This window comes from Ambystoma mexicanum, chromosome 10 (genome assembly GCF_040938575.1).
Source record: "Ambystoma mexicanum isolate Mex_15411 chromosome 10, UKY_AmexF1_1, whole genome shotgun sequence".
NCBI classification, from domain to species: Eukaryota; Metazoa; Chordata; class Amphibia; order Caudata; family Ambystomatidae; genus Ambystoma; species Ambystoma mexicanum.
In genome coordinates, this window is record NC_090932.1 from 853,083,010 (window position 1) to 853,101,247 (window position 18,238).

Here is an 18,238-nt window from a genome sequence, read left to right on the forward strand (position 1 = left end):
GCATGGCAGTCTCTGTTCCTGGACATGGGTGGGGGCGAGGGATGGGTGCTGATGCCAGATACATATGTGGTATTCATGTCTGTGTGCCTGACCTGCGTGTCTGTGACTTGTGAGTGCCATGGATGCATGACACATGTCTGTGACAATGTACAGATTCACTGATGCAGCCTAGTCATTCTTGTATGCACTGTGATTGGGGTGTACGGGGCCAGATGGATGTGACTGAGGTGAAGTGTGTGCATGTGATAGGCATGACCCATGATGCATGTGAGTCCCATTACATTGTATGATTCTAGAGTCCATTGGACATGCATTGAAATGTCCATGGCACGCACCATGACTGTCACTGTGTGTGTTTTGTCTGGACTGACACATGTGTTGTGGTGTGACATGATGGAAGTGTACTTTGACAGTGGCACTCATCTGCTATTGCTTCCTGTCTAGGGGACCATTGTACAGTACCCTGATGCTTGTGTTCTATGTCTCCCTCTACGCAGCGGCTAGTGAAGGAGAGGGCAGAGACGGCGCTGTGGAGCAAGGCGGCGGGGATGCCCCCACGGCTGCAGCGGAAGGGGTGGGTGAGCCCCCACAGGGGCCTGCTACGGCGGTAGACGGCGAGGAGCCATCCAGGTTGGTGGTTTCCACAGAGGAGGAGGAGGCCGCCACTGAGGCGCACATGGGGCCTGGTGGGGGCATCCCTGCTGGTGGAAGTGGTGCAGTCCAGGGGCAGGGGCAGGAGGCAGCACAGGTCACCGTGGAGGGGCCTGTGCATGTCGCTGTCCCTGAACCTGTGGGTGCACCACCTTGCACCAGCAGGGATGCCCCGTCCCAGGCCCGTCCGCAGGTAGAGGGGATGTCCATGTCATCTGACTCCCCTCCACCTGCGGACGAGGGGACCCCTGGCCGTGTGGAGAAGGTCCTGATTGGGGTCGCGATGCGCACGGCTGTGATTCGTGATGCCGTGCGTGCTTCCCAGGAGGAGCACGCACGTCATCACGAAGAGCACCGTGCCGACGTGGCCCAATTGGGATCGGCCATGTTCGGGGGTTTCCTGCATGTGTCGGCCAATCTGGCGGCCCTCTCCTCCTCTGTGGAGACTATACGCCAGTCGTTCTCCTTGCCGTCTTCCGGCCCAGATGCCACCAGGGCCCCCTGTGGACCTGCCCTGACCAATGCAGCCAGCTCGGTGGGGATCCCATCCCTGCCACAGTCGGGAGTCAGAGGTCCAGCAGGGGTGGACAACACAGCAACTGGACCCCAGCAGATGGAGGATGTGACGGCATCATCGGGCAGGGCACGTGCACGACGGCGTCGGTGGTTTCCATCATCCTGGATGCCGTCGTGCTGGCAGAGGCAGTGGCGTCGGAGGCAGCAGCAGGCTCGACGTGGGAGGCATCATGGCTCAGGGCCATCAAGATCAGAGGGGCAGGCATCGGCCGGAGGGAAGGAGAACCCTGGGATGGTAGTGTCTTCCGTGTGAGCAGTTGGTCCAGCGGATAGGTGCGGAGCGGCAGCGGGCGGAAGAGGAGCGGCTCACCATGGTCAGGGCGGAGTTCTCCATGCGTCGGGCGTTGAGGCGGGCTGAGTGCCTCGAGGAAGCTCGCAGGGAGTTTGATGTGAACATGGGGTTATCCCTGCGAGACCTCGGGGCCAGGACAGAGTCCCGTCTCCAGGACATCGACATGAAGTTCGATGATGCCCTGGCCGGCAACATCACAGAGTGAGCCGCAGGACTTGCCCGCTGCCATTGTATATAGTTCTTTAGTTAGTTAGTGTTAGGTTTCCTTTATTTTTTGAGATTTTTTTGGACCGCTCGGACAATGGCCACTTTTCTGTATATAGTTTTTTTATTTGGTAGTAGTAGGTTTCATTTATAGTGTTGGGCTCATGGACCCTGGAATATTCTTGTGTATAGTTGGATTTTTTAAAATACATTTTTTTTATTCATATTTGTGTTGACCATGAGGCAATGGTTTTTCATTATTTTGTTTCACCATGATTTTGCTTTGGACAACATTAGTTTTTGGATTCCTTTGTTTTTTGGTTTTTTACATTACTTATCGGACATGGACAATTTATTTTGTTATCCCCATTGTTATATGTTTTATTAGTTTACTTCATTTTCTTCGAGAATACATGTTTTTATAACTTTCTTTTGTGGTATTTTCTCATTGGTTTCATGCATGTCATGATATGGGTTTTGACATTCACTTGCACCCATTGTGTATGTGTGTGTGACGGACATGTGTTCATTTACATACTTGCCATTGGGGTTGTATCATGTAATTGCATTTGCTATGTGGGTGGATGCAATCCTTGGCTGGGTGTTTGTGCTGGGTATGCTGCCCATTACTGCCATGATTGTGTATCGTCAGGACCTGGGGGCAGGGGGACATGGTTAGGGGCCTGCTGGCAGGTGCCCCACAGTGCTGGGGGGTGGGGGTGCAAGGGGACATGAGTGGGACATGAGTGGGGGCCTGCTGGCAGGTGCCCCACAGTGCTGGGGGGTGGGGCTGCAAGGGGACATGAGTGGGACATGAGTGGGGGCCTGCTGGCAGGTGCCCCACAGTGCTGGGGGGTGGGGGTGGTGGGAGACATGAGTTGGACATGGGTGGGGGCCTGCTGGCAGGTGCCCCACAGTGCTGAGGGGTGGGGGTGGTGGGAGACATGAGTTGGACATGGGTGGGGGCCTGCTGGCAGGTGCTCCACAGTGCTGTGGGGTGGGGGTGGTGGGAGACATGAGTTGGAAATGGGTGGGGGCCTGCTGGCAGGTGCCCCACAGTGCTGGGGGGTGGGGGTGGTGGGAGACATGAGTTGGACATGGGTGGGGGCCTGCTGGCAGGTGCCCCACAGTGCTGGGGGGTGGGGGTGGTGGGAGACATGAGTTGGACATGGGTGGGGGCCTGCTGGCAGGTGCCCCACAGTTCTGGGGGGTGGGGTGGTGGGAGACATGAGTTGGAAATGGGTGGGGGCCTGCTGGCAGGTGCCCCACAGTGCTGGGGGGTGGGGGTGGTGGGAGACATGGGTGGGGGCCTGGTGGTGGGTGCCCCTGCACTGCTGGGGGGTGGGGGTGGTGGGAGACATGGGTGGGGGCCTGGTGGAGGCTGCCCCTGGTGATTGGGGGTGTGGGGGAGTGGGAGACATGGGTGGGGGCCTGGTGGAGGCTGCCCCTGGTGACTGGGGGGGTGGGGGTGGTGGGAGACATGGGTGGGGGCCTGGTGGTGGGTGCCCCTGCACTGCTGGGGGGTGGGGGTGCTGGGAGACATGGGTGAGGGCCTGGTGGAGGCTGCCCCTGGTGACTGGGGGTATGGGGGTGGTGGGAGAGATGGGTGGGGGCCTGGTGAAGGCTGCCCCTGGTGACTGGGGGGGTGGGGTTGGTGGGAGACATGGGTGGGGGCCTGGTGGTGGGTGCCGCTGCACTGCTGGGGGGTGGGGGTGGTGGGAGACATGGGTGGGGGCCTGGTGGAGGCTGCCCCTGGTGACTGGGGGGGTGGGGGTGGTGGGAGACATGGGTGGGGGCCTGGTGGTGGGTGCCCCTGCACTGCTGGGGGGTGGGGGTGGTGGGAGACATGGGTGGGGGCCTGGTGGAGGCTGCCCCTGGTGACTGGGGGGGGTGGGGGTGGTGGGAGACATGGGTGGGGGCCTGCTGGCAGGTGCCCCGCAATGCTGGGGGTGGGGGTGCAAGGGGACATGAGTTGGTGATCATTGGTGCAAGGAGACATGTGCCTTTGCTGGGGGGCATGCCCATGTTGGGTGGGCTGCCTGCGGGACATGACCAGGGATGCAGGGTAGTCCCCTGTGGTGTGGGCTGCCTGCAGGTGCCGTGGAGGGTGTACAGGGAACACCTGGGAGGACCCACACTGGCAAATCACATGTAGGACTCCCCTGAAATACACGTACCCTGCTAATCGCGTGTGGAACTTCCCGCGCACCCCTGGAATACACGCGCCCAGGCCAATCGCGTGTGGAACTTCCCACGCACCCCTGTAATACACGCGCCCAGGCCAATCGCGTGTGGAACTTCCCGCGCACCCCTGGAATACACGCGCCCAGGCCAATCGCGTGTGGAACTTCCCACGCACCCCTGTAATACACGCGCCCAGGCCAATCGCGTGTGGAACTTCCCGCGCACCCCTGAAATACACGCGCCCAGCCCAATCGCGTGTGGAACTTCTCACGCACCCCTGAAATACACGTAGCCCGCTCCCCCAGGCCCGATTGCGTGAAAAAGTTCACGCGAACCCCTGAAATACACGTAGCACGCTCCCCCAGGCCCGATCGCGTGAAAAAGTTCACGCGAACCCCTGAAATACACGTAGCACGCTCCCCCAGGCCCGATTGCGTGAGAAACTTCACGCGAACCCCTGAAATACACGTAGCCCGCTCCCCCAGGCCCGATTGCGTGAGAAACTTCACGCGAACCCCTGAAATACACGTAGCCCGCTCCCCCAGGCCCGATCGCGTGAAAAAGTTCACGCGAACCCCTGAAATACACGTAGCACGCTCCCCCAGGCCCGATCGCGTGAAAAAGTTCACGCGAACCCCTGAAATACACGTAGCACGCTCCCCCAGGCCCGATCGCGTGAGAAACTTCACGCGAACCCCTGAAATACACGTAGCCCTCTCCCCCAGGCCCGATCGCGTGAGAAACTTCACGCGAACCCCTGAAATACACCTAGCCCGCTCCCCCAGGCCCGATCGCGTGAGAAACTTCACGCGAACCCCTGTAATACACGTAGCCCGCTCCCCCAGGCCCGATCGCGTGAGAAACTTCACGCAAACCCCTGAAATACACATAGCCCGCTCCCCCAGGCCCGATCGCGTGAGAAACTTCACGTGAACCCCTGAAATACACGTAGCCCGCTTGCGGTGCTGGTACAGGGTTAGCGCAGCCCTTTGCGCTGGATTGGGGATTTTGATGGCTTTTCCCTGCGCGGAAGGCGTTCTTGGGGGCGTAACTGGCGCTGCTGCAAGGTCGCTGCGCCACTGTGCGCCACGGCTGGTTTTGGTGGCTGGAATCCATGAATACGCTGTGCGCGGAAATGGGTTTTGGCGCACGCGGCTGGTGCAGGGATTTGCACGCGCACACTGTGCGCCAGCCGCGTGCGCCACTTGTGCGCTGAATTCTATGAATTACCCCCTCAATGTCTTCTCCCAGCAGGTCTTGCCTTCTGTTGAGAGTGCTGGAAAGAAGCTATGCCAAAGCTCCTGTTGTGGTCTAGGGTATCATCATAAAGTATGGCTGCAACCAGCACTGAGCACAGTAGTACATTCTCTGCTGCCAAGGTATTGTCTGCTATTGGCTTGCATTCTGGCTGGCGAGTTGTGGGGTCAGCTGTCAGGCACAGCCAACTCGGCCATCCTGCAAGCAGACCAGACTGGTTGGGGCTTCTGACAACGATTACCTATGTATGTTTCGTTATGGCACACAGATTGTACACTACTTGTTTATAGCACTGGAGCAATGATTCCCATTGCACTATTCTTAGAGCTGTAGCAATTATCGTATTGGTGCTGGATGTAGTGTCAGTGAATGACTAAACGTGGTTGATCTATGCACTGACGCAATATCGCAATGTCAGGATTACAGATGTTATCTTCATGCCTTTGGTAAGACCCCATAAATTGGTTCACTGCCTCTGCTTTTCTGATTGGAGCCCAAGCATTATGGCCAAATCTGCCTGTTTTTATTCCTGGTGCAGTGACAATATTTGCAACTCCATTTGCATTGGAACTAACACCAATCCAATGTGGTTGTTGCGCAAGCCGTAACGTTTGTACAAATCTGTCAGTGCACCAGTGTCAAGACCAGTGAACATCTGGTTGTTGTACTGGCTTTAGTACCACAATTTCAAGTCTGCCATAAAAGTAGGCTAAACTTCTGATGTTACCCTGGAATACTCCCATTTTGCATACAGAATGACATGTCATCACATGATGACTTATCATGTGTGACAGATTACAACATAAATGATCTGTCATTCTATATAGGGCCTCGTTACGAGGTAGGTGGTAAGGGATTACCAGCATCGGTAAGGGCACCGGTGCGGGTAATCCCTTACCACCCTATTCCGAGGTACCTTAGCGGGTCCCTTCCTCAACACATGGTTTTACCAGGGGTTATGGACGGGACCCATTAAGGAACTTTAGAGCTAATAACGGTACCACAATTTGCGGTACCGTTATTAGCTCCACCCCCATTCCCATTGAGCCCTATGGGGGCTCAAATGGGAATGGGGAATGGTTCCCGGAATGGGGACTTACCGAGTCCTCCAAGGTTGGAATGACCCGGTAAGTCCCTATTTCGGGAACCCGGACCCGGAATGTGGTAAGGGGGTAGAGATGGTGCTAATAGCACCATGGCTACCTCCTACCTCGTAATGAGGACCAATATGTTCTATGATATAAAATGTAATATTTCATATCATGATGTATCATGCTGTATTATGCTGTATCATGTTACATGTCATTGATATGTCATGATTCATGATATATTGTAACAACTCATGGCATGACATGGCATTCTAATTAACCCTTTGAGTTCCTGCCCTCCTTGATGATCCAGAGAATGAGATAATTACACTGCCTGTGGTAGCGGCCATGTAGTCATGGTTAAGTTGCTCAACTCGTGGAAAGAGCACTTTTTGGGCTTTGCCCTCCTGGACTAATTCTCAAGAAATTCTGCAAAAAAGGTATATGGGCCCCTCAGAATGATTCTTTGAAGTTTGGTGTGGTTTCATTAATGGGGGGGGGCAAAGTTATAGGGGTGTCACACAATTTGTGGAAATACTCATAGAAACAATGGAAAACAAATGTTACTCACACCTACAGCCCAAACCGATGGACGGATTTTCACCAAATTTGCACCAGGAGTGGTGGGCTTGGTCCCGAAAGCATGCTTTAGTAAATATAGTGTAAATGCATCCAGTCGTTTTTTTTTTTAAAAGGCCAAAAACTAGGTCAAAACAAATTAGTGATAGCTTGGTCTGGTCCGCAGACCCACTTCCCTATTCCGTCCATGGACACCCTGCTGGGCCAATCAGAGAGTTGTGTGATGTCTGCGGACATCATATCTGCTAGCTGATTGGTCAATTAAAACCATGAGGTACATCATATTTTTTGGAACGGCCGCCATATTGGATCCGTGGACCGCCGCTGTTGTCAGTGGACCTCGCAATAAAAACACATTAAAAAACACAATATTGCACTTGTCAAACTAATGAAACAATCACTGGGGAGGTAAGGGGTGATGAGGAAGGGATGGGATATGGCCATAAAAAGCCAAAAAATTGCAAACAGTCTGGGTGTTCGGGGACATCCATACATATTTCTGCATTACAGGGTTGGTAAAAAGCAGTTTTGGATGGCTTTGGCGCCACTCAATGAAACTGCATGAAAGTTAGCAATATCATGTTGGACCCGACCCTGTCTGGTTATGCAAAGTTAGGTTGTTTTGCCAAGAGGGAGTACATTTGACGAATGTGCACACAACTTTGCAAAAAATGTTAGACCCAGATTTGAATGATTCTGCAAAGCTTGGGGGGATTTTGTCAAGAGGGGGCAAAATTAGAGGGGGGTCTCAACATTTTTAGATGGCTTATAACTCTGTTGACGTTTGACGAATGTGCACAAAAGATTTAAGAAAGATTATTGAACCAGCCTTGAATGTTTGTGCAAAGTCCGAATGGATTTATTCAACTGAGGTATAAGTTCTATGGTTATTTTATGTATGTACATTTTGACACTTTTCAAAAAAAAAAAAATGGATGGATTTACAGCAAACTCGTGCAAGGAGCATTGGCAAGGACCTGAATGCATGTTTTGTAAATGTGTCTGTGTTTTTCTTTTTGAAAAGTTTCATAAAGTAGGTACACAAAATAGTGATATACCTTTGGTGACTGAGGTTTAGCATGTGGCCATGGGCAGTGGCCAGACTGTCCGAGTCAGCCATGACTCGGACAATCTGGCTACTGGCCATAAACACATGGGACTGGCATTGCGGATAAAGTGGGCAGGCTGTCTATGTGGTAAGGTATTTCATAATGGGGATAGGTTTGATTGGGAAAAGAATTCTGCCCGTGACTAAAGCCCCAAGTGCTGGACAGGATTTCATCAACAGATTGCTGTGACTACCGCTGCATACACTGCAAGCCCCAACGGGCACCAAGACATCGCTAATCAGAAGGTAATTACCATGCACGCTGAACCAGGCGCCCACATGGTCCACAGGACACCCCTCCAAATAATCAACCACCCTTATTTGTGACCATACCGGGACAAGGATATTGGGATTGCATCCCAGACTCATTTCGACAACCTCACAGCAATGACTGGCCCACAATCCACATGCCTTGAGAAAGTCCCTAGAGGGTCTAAACATGTGTCGGCTGACTTATAACAATAAAAATAGCACCAGCAATGGTTTTCAAGACTGTTTTATTACAACAACAGTTACTTATTGAACAACCCAGCGCTCAGTTGAACCAGACTCATTCTCCTATTCGAAACCTAACACTTGAAGGAAGGGCGCCTTCACAAAAGAACCCCATCACCAGCAGCAGGGTAATCCAATTAAAGTACTAGATCAAGCGCAGTGTCTACCCATTTGACTGCTCTGCAATTACTTCATAATCGTGCACTCTGATTTGCTTATTGGGGCATGCAGCATGGCAGAAGCCCTAGGTTTCAATGGGAATAAATATTCTGCCGGAACTGGATTACAACAAACCTGCTCGCAGAGCATAAGCAAAAACCTGAAAGCATGCTTTTGCAAATCTGTCTTGTATTTTATTCTACCAAAGTGTTCAAATGTAGGTACAAAAAATAGTGATATAACTTTGGTGCATGGACAGTAGGCCTGGCCCTCGGCAAGGACGAATGCCTACTCTGATTTACTTATAGGGGCATGCGGCATGGCCGAAGCTCTAGGTTTAAATGGGAAAATAAATTTTGCTTGTTGCTGCTGTAAGAGGATTCAATTCAACACTACAGCTAAGTCAATGCCTAGTCTGGGATACTGAATGGAAACCCTTATTGATATATCTTTACGTCCAGTTCATGCGTTCTGGATGACTACCCCTATATAACACCCCTCTCTTGGAATCCCCTGACCCCACTGAGCCACGAAGTAGTTCTGTTTTGCAAGTTTAAACGGTTTATTTGATAATTTAAACAATATATATATATATCACACTTTATAATAAATTAATAATTGAATATCACACTTAATCTGAGCAGTAATCAATAATGGATAGTCCGGCACTAGCACACTTCTTTATAATCAATGATGAGTGGTTATAGGATGGATACGATAGCAACAATACTTTTATGGTTTCAAATGGATGCAATGTGGAATGAAATGCAGTACAGAAAATATCTTGATAGGATTTCAGCAAAAGACAATGTAATCACTTTCTTGGACAATTCACCCCTCCCCCTTAGTGCAATGTAAGGAGATGAAGATGACACAGTTCTTAGGAATGCAATCAAATAGAATTCAGTTCAATTCCCCCCCAGCAGCTTATACAACAGATAGGAGTTTTGAAACACAGGCAAAATGCTTTGAATATGGTGACAATGCAGTGAGAAATATGCTGAAAATGGTTTTAATTCCCTTTAGGAGGTTCAGGGTGAGTGAAATATACTTGGAATGAGTTCAGGCTCACTTTAGCAAGGATCTAGGAGTAACTAGCAGGTTAAACGAATTTTTGGCAAAGGAAAGCAATGAAGCTGCTGTTTTCACACGTGGCTGGATTTTTAACCAAATTGCAAATCGCGGTAAAATTCGCGAGTGCGACAATCGTGATTAGGAAGTCGGTTCTAGGCTTGTTGAAAAGCTGAGATTCTAAGCTTTCAGAGGAAAGTTAAACCAAGTTCCTAGCCCAAACGGTTCCAGAGTTACGGACGAGTAAATAAAGGTAGTTTTTCGGATTTGAAATTTTAAAAGTTCAAAGCGACAGGTTACAGCTTGCAGCTAGAAAATGACAAGTGACAGCTTTGCAAATGACAGGTGACAGTTAGGAGGCAGTTCTGGTTAGATTAAAATAGATTGAATTATATTATTTTAACTAAGAGATTGGTTCTGCACAGTTCTGCTAGGTACTCACAATATAATTTTAAAAGGAGTGGGCCTCGCCACGGATCTGGTCAACAGGTTTTCTTCACTCGCCACGGAGGGTTTCTGCGCACAGCGTCTGGGTCAGCTCTACTCTGCTGGTCTGGGTCTCTGGTTCTGATCAGGTCTGTGGGTCCGGATACAGCGGTCTCCGGTTCAGCTGGTCTCTCTCTGGATACAACACTGCTCTCTGGCAAATGGCAAGAGTTCTTGCAAAGAATTCAAACAGCTCACCTGGCTGTGAATAGTGGCAATGATTTTAGGCCTGCTAAAGAGGGATTTAGCTTGTAGTTGACCTCTCTGCTACAAATTCTGAAGTAAAGTCTTGGTCTCTGAAGGTGGATAGATTGAAGTCTCTATGCTGGCTCTCTGGAGGTTGATGGAGGTAAAGTATGGATTTTCCCGGCAGAGCGTCCCGCAGCAGGTGGAATAGAATTCCTCTCTAGCTTCCAGTGGCTCTTTTTATGTCTTTTGAAAGTGGGTGTGTGTGCAGCATCACTAGCCAGCCCCTCTCTCAACTGCCCATTGGTCAAGCTTTCCTTTCTCTCTTGATTGGGGAAAAGAAGTGGAGTGTCAGAGCGATGTCATTTAATGGCTTGCAGAAAGGACACTCCCCTGTCAAATTACACACAATCTATATTTGACCTAAAGACATATTTCAAAGATACACAGTGGTTTGAAATTACATGCACCCATCACATATCACATGAGGGATACCCTGTTCAAACTCTGCTCTTCCTGGGGGCTTGGGTTCAAAAATGGCAACATATTTCACTTTTTGGTCGGGTTACCAATATTGGATTTGTCCCCGCATTTACACAAATGTTCGCAAAGCATGTGGGCATTAGGTGGTGGAGTGTCAGATTTTTAACATACATACATTTAGAGTTATATCCTCTTTTCCGCTAAAAACCCCCCTGAACATACCACCGGGTCCTAACACGTCTTCAAATGTGCACAGAAAAATCACAAGAATAATGATATCACTTATAAAATTTTCACAAGTCTGCTCTATGAATGATCCATCTTTTTAGATTTATGTTCTGGCCCCAAAGGGGTGTGGTTTCCCAGGTCACATGGTGTAGAAACCAGTTTATCCAGTTTCTGCCAAGCTCAGAGACCCTGCCCCTCCCAGCTTCTGCCAAGAGGAAGCTATTTTACGGTCCCCCAATAAACCATCTGTCTGGGCCCTAGAAGGCCCATTGTTCAAAAGGAAGCCATTTACGACTACCCTAATAAACCATCTGCCTGGGCCCAGGACAGGCCTTTGTTCAACTCCCTGTAGCTGCTCCATCCCTAATCTAATCAGAGAGGTGACAACTTCTTTTGGCAAGGGGAAGAGTGGCTGAGCAGGTTTTAACTCCTGTGGGGGTAGATGTCAGGCAGAATTCAGTTCCTTAAGCCAGGCCCCAGCTAATGTCACTTCTAGTTACCCAGTTTTCTGCATTCAAATAAACTAACAATTTTTACACATGCAGCTAGAATGCTGATTCTAAGTTTAAAACTATGACATTTAAACAATTGAAACCTATGTGACACTCAAAAGTAGGTCACTCATTTCTTTTAAACATTTAGATTTTTAGTGTCTTTCAGTCCACATTTACTTAAACTGCTGAAATCCACAGCTCAGCCAGTTTTGCTATGAACATTATTTTAGGCTCATCCTCTTTCCAGATTTTGTATGCCCACAAGACTTTATTCTGTCAAATGTCTGCTGGTGTTCAGTGAGATTGTTGGATATTCTGCAATGTTTGAAATGGGCATTCTGAGCTTGCCTTCAGAGAAGCAAAGGGTGATTTTTAAAGTGCTTTCTAGCGAACAGGCACTGCTGTTTTTCTCTTTGGCACCCCATTTCACTCATGGCTCTTCTGACCCAGCACACCCGCACCGGGGGGTGGCAAGTCAGGCGACCATTTTGGTGTGCGCACAAACTGTGCGGTTTTCATAGATTCTGTTCGCACATGTGGGCTTTTTCGGCCATCTTGGATTTCCTAAACCCACAGCACCAAATGTTGTAGCATAATAGTCCAAACGTGGGTCAGAACACCCAACACTGCAGTCCAAAGTGCTGGACGGATTTGCAGCAAACTCATGGACCTGAAAGCACGGTTTTGCAAATGTGTTTGTGTTTTATTTTTTGAAAATTGTCATAATTTAGGTACAAAAATGTGTAATATACCTTTGGTGAATGAGGCATAGTTTGTGACGATGGGCAATGGCCAGATTGTCTAAGTCATGGCTTAAGGCCATGACCCGGACAATCTGGCTACTGGTTATGTCCACGAGGGACTGGCAATGGGGTTAAAGTGGGCATGGCTAACAGGGACCGGCTATACAGTAACGGTTTTCAAAATCGGGATAGGTTTGAATGGGATAAAGAAATTCTGCTTGTGGCTACAAATTGCAGCAAATATTTGCGAGGAGCATCAACAAGGACCTCAAAGCATGGCTCTGTGATGTGATCTTTGATGTCCTGGGTGTTAATCCTAGCAGTGCACCGTGGTGGCATGAGTTATGGTTGCTTAGCTTACCATAACTGGGGAATTTCTGGGGGTTTTCGGTTTTACTTGTAACCATAACGGCCCTTTAACAACATTTTTCCCTGAATGTAATTGGTTTCTATTAGTGCAACTTAACCATAACGTCCCTTCAACAAAGTTTTCTAACTGAATATATAACATAATTACATATTTTTGGAATATGTTTGCATTTAGGCTAAGTTGCATAACCATACTACTTTGCCCATGTGGCTCTGTCCTGGGGGTAAACTTTCAGTGTTGTCTACAGGTTGACGCTGTAGCATGTGTGACTTGACTCAAATGGCTTTGTCTTTTTTTAAAAACATTTTTTTATTTGTGTTTAATCCAAAAGATTTTTATAAAGTGAGCTTTTTGTCGTGAACTTTTCATAACGAAAAAAAACTTGTCTCTCTAAAATGTGCCCTCGTTTTTTGGCTGTAGCCTAGACAAATTTACGGCTTCCAGTATTTTGTATGTAGCTATTTGCCATTTCGTTTTATCTCCTCCAATCAAACGAGACCAACATGTTCCTTCGTCCGAGATGATGAAATCCGAGACGATGGGCCTTAAGTATCGTTCTCTTGTATGTTGGTTTGCAGCACATTTTAGAAGTAGATGACGGATTGTTTATTTTTCTTGTGTTTTACAGAAGCGGCAAAAGTTTGTTTCAGCCTTGTCTCTAATAGCCAGGATCTCATTAGTCGGCAGCAAGTTGAAGCAGGCACGTAGCAACATGTCTCTCCCCTTCCTAGATGCAAACTTCTTGATGTATTCTTGGAGCTTGTTGATTTTTTTGGTATTTGGGGGCAGGTGTGTGGTTAGTTTGTTCTTTCCTGCTATTTCCAAGGTTGATATCCAGTCGAGCTCTCTTATTTTTGTGAGTATTTTCTTTGGGTTATTTATTAATGTTTCTTCATCGGCCTGTATCTGTTCCAACACTCTGGTATTCTCTTCTTTCCAGTTTATGAGCCGTTTGCTAGTGTTTCGTTCTATTTCCTGATTTACAAGATTGTAAATTGACACAGGCTCCACCATCCGACATTTCCTGTATAACATTAGTGTTGATTGTACCACTGTACGTTTGAGAGACGGTAAACTGAGCTCTTGGCGGATCGATGCACCCGAGTTGGAATTTGGTAGCATCAACACTTTCCTCATAAATATTGCCTCCATTTTTGACCAGATGTTTGATTGTAGGTTGATCATTGCGTCTCCTCCATATGTTAAAGTTGGCATCTCCTTCTTCTTGTAGAATTCTCGTACTGGGATTAGCGAGTATCTGCCAAACTATGGCCCTGGCTTGGGCTGCCATTTTGTTGACTTTGGTCATTAAGGCTACTTGCATTGCTTTGTCCTGTTTTGAGGAGTCCAATGTCACTCCTAGGTATTTGAAATCAAATACTCGTTCGATTGGTGTTCCTTCCAAATTTAATCGTGTTTTTTCTTTTTTTCTGGAAGAAGCTTCTAATGTCAGGAATTTGTTTTTTTTACATTGATTTCCAATTTGTTTTGTTTTTTTGCATGTAGCTTTGTAGGTTTGTTAGTTGACGCTGGAGTCCTATAGGCGTATGGTCCAAAAGGACGAGGTCATCTGCGTAGAGAAGCCTCGTTATTGGAGTTTTGCAGATTTTTGGTGGGAATGATCGTATTTTGGTGACTTTGTCGTTAATATCAACAATGAATGCCAGGAATAGAGCCGGCGCCAGCGGGCACCCCTGTTTCACACCATGTGCTGTTACAATCGGCGATGACAAAAGACCATTATCTACTTTCAGATTTTAGGGGATGGGGGATTCTTTCAAGCCTTAAACCCACCATAACTTTGCTGTTGTTTGCTAGACAAGCCACAATACTCCAACCAAAAGGCTGTCAGACTACGCTGCGCTGATAATCCCTAATAACAATGAATCTATGAATCTTGTGTTCAGCAAGCTGTGTATAACATAGCATTGCCTTGTAAGACAAAGATATTTCCTGGATCAAAAGGCTTGCATTTCATCTAAATTGCATATTCGCAATGCCTTGCTCATGTGGCTCTGAACTGGAGATGAACTTGCAATGATGGCTACTGTGTAGCACTGTGACGTGTGCGACCTGGCTGTAAGTATGATAAGAAACATTTTAATTTGACATTCCCAGTGGGCTCCCACAGTGATATTCTCAGTAAACTGGGCATCCCAGCCTTGCTACACATTCATAGTAAGTATGCAATTTGGTATTCTGGCAAACTCGACATTCGCAGTAAGACCCCGGTTTGACACTCACTGTATATTCCCAGTTTGACATTTACCATTTGTTTCCCATTTAACATCTTCCCATTAAACTTCCAATTTGACATTCCCAATAAGCTGACAGTTAAACATTATCACCTAAACAAAATATTCCCAGTACACTTGGCATTCTCAGTAAGCTCTCAGTTTGACATTGCCAGTAAGCTCTCATTTTAACACTCCCTGGAAGCTTGCCATTCACAGTAAGAACCTAGTTTAATATTCCTTGTAAAGTCCACATCTAACATGCCCAGCAAGCTCCCAGTTTGACATTCCCAGGAAGCTCCCAAAATGACATTATCAGTAACCCCCAGTTTGACATTTACATTTAGCTAGCTCCAAAAATCATTGAGAGCAAGTTGCTGTTGAAGAGATCCTCTGTACGGCTCAGACTGAAAAGATTCAACACATATTCCAATGCCTCATAGGGCATCATGTCAAGCAGTTTGTTGAGGCTTGGCAACCATCACCCTAAAATAAGACTTCCCAAATACTTATTGAGTGCCTACAATCAGATAAGGTGACAACTTCGGGTTGTTTGAGCTTAAGTTTGGAAAAGCTCATTGGTGGAAATTAGCCTCACAGAAGGTGAGACACCTTCAGGAGTCCTTACTCTTTGGCCCACTATACACAATGTAACACAGCGTATATTGATCGTCAAACAGGCCAGAAAAAGGAATCGGGTTAACAAATGACTTCATTTCCACCGGTGTAGGCCATTGGCCAAACTAAATCTATAGTGTCTGAATTAAACTAAACGTTGTCAGGATGGGTCTTCCCCTTGGTGGATTAATGTTGTGAGAAAGCGTATGTAAGGAAAGTGTCTCTAGTGATAGTAAAGTGTTCCAACAAAAGTTCTGCCAGTACTCTGTATGCCCAGGGTCTGGGTCACCCCAGCAAATCCTCACAATACTTGTGAGCTCACAGTAAAGTGTTCCTGCACAATTCTTGGGGTATCTTCTCTTGAGGCCCCAGTCTCAGGATTAAGGTTCCCAAACCCTGTTTCCACAATTATCAGGGTCTTTTCTCCCTGTTTCTTAGTGCTGTACTTGGAGCTCATGGGTCCATTTAATAAGTGGGGTTGAGAGAGGTGGGCCTTCTAGGATAGATTTGAGCCAGAAGGTAACCAGAGTCTGTACTAACACTTGGCCAGGGTTCTCACTAGGTTTCCCACATACCACAAGGTTCTGCTCCTGTAGCCACCTGTTCCAGTCCCCCTCCGCCCCCTGGCATCTGCCCTCACGTTTCGTTCCCACAAAGGTTTTACCTCTATTAACTTCCTTTCTAGGGATAGCCCTATTTGTCTTTGGGTCTACTACCTTATTTTCACAAGATTCCCCTCTATAGCCCCACTGTAGTACCTCCTCCCCTAGTCCTTCCCTGGTCTTAATTTCCACTCCTTCACTTCCTTCTTCTTCCTGGAGGTTAGCCCAGGTTTCCCTCTCACTTCTTTCTGACAATCCCTCTTTCAGGTTCTGGAACTTTGTCCACTTCTCAATTTTTTTCAACACTTCCTCTATCCACTATGCTTGATTTCCCTTTATTTCCTGTTCTTTCCTAACCCATCTCTTATCACTGTATGATTGCACCAGATGTCTATTCTCATCCCCACCTTCTTCGCCCCTTTGGGCACCTGCCCTAAATAATTCAGGCTTTCTGATTCCGTAATCGCTCTCTCCTTCTTCACCTCTTTGGGCACCTACACTAAAAGAATTCAGGAATTCCAATTCCCTGTTATAACTTTATCATTTCTCACCCATTTAGGCACCTACTCTAAACCAATTCTGATCAGTTCCCTACCATCCCTCTCTTCTCCTTTATCGCTTTTGGTGCATTCTCCCCTGCATTCCTGTGGTACTTCCTACTCCTGGTCCCCGTGTCAATCTTCTCAGAACCTCCTTGACCGCAAGCATTGTAGGTGCTCTTCCTCCTACCGCCAGCACGCACTAACTGAGCCTTTGAGGTTTCAGGGATTTAGCTGCTCCTTCCATCCTCCCTCTGGTGGAATGCGTATCAGGTATTAGGGTGTCACATGAAACTTGAGAATCATAGTTCTCTGTGCCTGGCTGTATCTCAACCACAGCTTTGAGAACTACGTCTGCCATATTGAATGCTCAACTCCCTCTTGTTCTTTGGGCTGCTGCATGACGATCTTGGGGACTTTGCGGTCTAGCTCGGGTCCCCATCTTGTAGTTTTGTCTTTCCCAGTTATACGTAGGGGTCTACAAGTCTCAAAATACAGTGGGCCTCATTACGACTAGTGCGGAATGGGTTTAATGGCGCCGGTAATGGTGCCGGCGCTGTTAAACCCACTAGGCACTATTACGAGGTCCCCTCGCGGGACCCGCACTGGACATCTGGTTTATCCAGACGTCCATAGCGGGTCCCTCGAGGGGACCAGGGAGTTAACAACGAGCCCTCTCGTAATGGGCCCATTGTTAGCTCCCTCCCCATTCCCATTGAGCCCTACGGGGGCTCGAATGGGAATGGGGAAGGACTGGGCCCGGGTTCCCTGAAGGAGGAAATACTGGGCCCTCCATACTCGGAATGGCCTGGTATTTCCCTATTCAGGGAACCCGGACCCGGACAAGATTTTGGAGGCAGCCATGCCCTTATTAAGGGCATGGCTGCCTCCAAAGTGGTAATGAGGCCCAGTGTGTTGTCAACAGAAAGTCTCTCACCAGGTTTAGTTCGATTGCTAATGCTGGCATCGGTCAAAGTCAGGTGGGACAAAGAGGGGCAAAATGTGGATGCATGCAAATGTGACTAAATTACCATTGAGAACAGAAAACATGTTTTATCTTTCTACCACGTTTATCTAGTAACATGCAGGCATTGGATTTCTCCAATTCTAAATAAATTTTGATTTAAGGCGTGTAGACTTACTTTTCTGCATGTTTGCATCTTAAATTATCCTAGAACTTACGCTGTTATAAAGTCACCTTCACATTTTCCACTGGGCGTTTCTATGGATCCTCTGGGGGAAGGGTAAACAACCACCTTGATTACTGGGTGAGGGGAAGATGTACAAGGATCACCCAGAGCTCCCCCAGTCTGCCTTTGGACGAAGAAAGTATTAAATTGGATTCAGGTGAATCGCGCTTTATTTTTCCAAATTTACTGAGCTACATATTAATGAGAAACAATATCCAGATAGGTTTATAGATGTGTTTCATTCTTGATAAGATCAGCTGACACGTGTTTCGACCTTCGTCGTCCACAAGTCTGAGAAAAAGAATTATGGTTTAAAAAAAAATCAATACATTGGTGATTACCATACAGACCAAAATTATAAATGACAGTAAAAAATAAAATAAAAATGGTATAAAAATTTA